This window comes from Crocuta crocuta, unplaced genomic scaffold (genome assembly GCF_008692635.1).
Source record: "Crocuta crocuta isolate KB4526 unplaced genomic scaffold, BGI_CrCroc_1.0 scaffold486, whole genome shotgun sequence".
Lineage (NCBI taxonomy): Eukaryota > Metazoa > Chordata > Mammalia > Carnivora > Hyaenidae > Crocuta > Crocuta crocuta.
The window spans coordinates 124,701-128,257 of NW_027529794.1; positions in this window are offsets into that span (position 1 = coordinate 124,701).

Genomic DNA, 3,557 nt, shown 5'->3' on the forward strand with positions numbered 1-3,557 from the left:
TAATCTAAGAAATTGAAATGCTGTCATTATTTTATGGGGATTCAAGCATTTTTCAAAGGAGAGTGATATGGTCAGATATGAATTTTGTGAACCTCAAGGTCTCTGGCAGCAACCTAGAGGATGATTTGGAGTTGGAAGAGACTGGATACAGAAAAAACAGCCAAGGAATAAGGAAATGGGGGTGTAGACTATTCTAAAGTGAGAGGCACTGTCAGCCTGGAGAGGATAAACTGTAGCAGTCATGTCTCTTCTTAGCAGCTTGACCTAGGCCCACCTGTGGCCTATGGCTTCTGGCTGAAGCTTCCGTGTCCTGGGGCCCATTACTGGAAGATGGCAGGCATCTTTTGAGATTTCTCAAAAAAGATTGTCGGTATCAAAACTGATTTGAGACATAATGACCTTGAATGTGGAGAAATGCTTGGTGCACTGTCAGGTTAGCTATGAGCAATTTTCTTTCAAGCTTTCCCAAAGAACATTAAGGTTCTTAACTATGAAGAATCAGCCCTTAAAATGAGAAGGCCAAGTAGCGAAGTAGAAAAGTTTTGGGGGAAAGTAGGCATGGCTCTGATTCTTGAGTCCACCATTCACTAAAAAGTAACAATGGTCAAGATATTTAACCTTGCTGAATCTCAACTTTCTAATCCATAGAGAGCTTAATAAATCATATCCTGTGGTATCATTGAAATGATTAAATCATCTACCACAAATACTGAGCTTGTTATCTGACATATAACAAGCCATTAATAAGTATTAGTCCTCTTCCGTCTTTCTTTCCTTTTCCTCCCATTTCCAGGGCCCCACTCACATGGAGCAAATGATGGTTATATGGTCAATATCATACAAACATAGGCTAGAAGGAACCTAACCTTATTAAATGCCAAATGTGTAATGATGGCACTAAGTATTTCACATTCATTATTTCAATTTCTAGAATGATTTGTGGCTGTTCTGATTTTCACGAGAAGAATACAAATGCCTTATCACCTGAATAAAACACCTGATGTTTAGTCGCATAAACAATGAAACTGAAGCATGAGAAGAATCAGGACTTTTAGTCTAAACTAAACCTGATTTTGAATTAGAAGGTTAAAATTTCAGGCTAATATACTGACATATAGAATCTATATTTCAATGATAGGAATCATACTTAATCTTCTTTCCCCTTAAATATTCCTATAATGCTAAAATTATGAATTAGTTTTATAAAGTTATATTAAAAATATTCAGCTCACCCTGCCCTTGATGTAACAAATCCAAAACCCTCTGGCCATGTTGTTGGTCTCCAAGCTCCACAGGACTAAAAGTGACAGGTGAACTCTGCTCAAGAGAGCAGTGGGGAGATTAATGTTACTTTGCATTTTTCCTAATCACAGCATTTCTATTAGACTCATAATAATTGACCCCTGTGTGTGTATCCTCCACTTGGGAATCACTAAAGAATTAGTAGCTCATAAAATGGCACCTGCTCAATTGTCCCTTAACAAGTGTGATAAAAATTGCCCAAATTCATAAATGTGATTGGAAATGCTGTCATAATGATGATAATGGATCTCCTTAGCTCTACGGTATTTTATCTGTTTCCCTATGAGAATTTTTTTTTTTCGATCTTACCTTCATTTCCTTAACTGAAAATATTTCAAAAATCTTATGTAAAACCATAAAATGAAGCCATTTGGTACTAAGTCAATTTTCCCTCTTAATCCAGTCTACAGAGACCAGGCATTTTAATTAATGTAACTTTCTTCTGTCCAAAAGAAATTTTAATGAATGTTTTTAGCTGTGCTATTCTATATGGCTTTAAGCTTGCATATTTTTATCCTAAACTTTGCTTTCACCCCTACCCGAAATCTGGTTGATTCCCAAATGAGAACAGGAGAATCTTGGGGCCATTTTGCTAAGTTACTCAATGAGTTTGGGTTCCTGAAGGAAAGCACTGAGGCAGAGGGAGTTGTTTATGTTCAAAATACAATCAGTCACATAGCAAGTCCCAAATAACAGAAACACAATGAGTTTATCTTTTAGATGGGTACTTCTGTTTTATTTCCTAATTTTTCTTCTAATTACAGCAAGAAAGAGACAGGTCGAAAGGCACGTGCACACAAAAGCATGGAGAAGAATGTACACAGCAGCACTATTTGTAACAGTCCCCAAGCGGAAACTACCCAAATGTCCATCGATGGTAAAATGGATAAATATATCACAGTATACTCATGCAATGAATACTAGAGAGCAATGAGAATGAACAAATGATAACTACTCACAAGTGCAAGGATAAACACGGCTAACAAAATTATGAGCAAATGAATCCTGACACAGAAGAATACACAACTGAACTTTTTTTCATTTCTACAAAGTTCAAACTGAGAGAAACGAATTTGTGGTGTTAGGAGTCATGACCATAATTATAGTAGGAAAGAAGATTGTGGCTTCACTGGCAGGAGTGAAAATTCTAAGTAATACTCTATCTCGCTATGAATGCTGGTTATATAGATACATTCACTTTATGGACATTCACTGTGATACACACTTATGAATTATGTACTTCTTTAAATGTAATTTTCATTAATAAAAATTAAAGCTGACAGTGCAGGAGGTGCACTTCCAATGGTTCAGTTGTTTCTTGTTCATGTTGCATATGAGAAAGTTTAAGGAATTTCTGGCTAAGAATAATAACTGATGAATATGGAAGCAGTTTGGATTTACATTTAGGTACCAGAAAACTCATCAGTAAGAGTATAAAAATGAGTTGAGTCATAAAACTGAAAATACCCCTGGCTCAATGAGCCAACAATTACACATGAATTGCCAAGTTTATACTGCCCAAATTTGGTACCTCCCATTGCTCTATGGCAGCAAATAAGCATGTTAGAAAGGAATAAACTGTTGTCAGTTGGGCAGGGACCTTTCCAAACATTACTCAAAAGAGGGGTGTGCCATCTGGATAGAAGGTTTACAGCCTCGTCGCTGTGTGAATGTCTATTAAAAGGACACATGAACATGAGACAATGAGGAAGAATAAATAGAAGAATTCTGTACTCACCTAGCCAGAGTATGAGGCGCCCCAACAAGTCCAGATGCCACAGCCCTCCTCAGCCCACCAGGGAGAAGTCCTAATGAAGATGAGTCCTGAGCATAATGTACACAGCAAGGAGTGGACTAATGTTTCCTGCTCAAAGGATGTTTGATTTCATATAAACTAGGATAATAATCAGCCTATTCTTGGATTATCTATTAGAGGATTTTTCTCTATGTGAATTAAATGGTGCTTCTTAATTTAAAAAGTAAATGTGAACCCGTTGATTTGCTTGAAAGCTACAACTAAACCTGTAGCTCTATGGATGAAAAAAGAAATTCACGATCTTGATTTTACCAAAGTGTCCTCTAATTATTTATACACATTTCCCCTACAGAATCCATGGGTGAAGTAAGGCTCTGCATAAAATACTGTGCTCTGCAAATAAGACACTTAACCAGCATCTACGTACCTGTTGCCTGCAGTGAGCTGGCTTGCCTATTATTCTTTCTGGTGCAGGAAGGGCTTTTGAAAGACATGATAT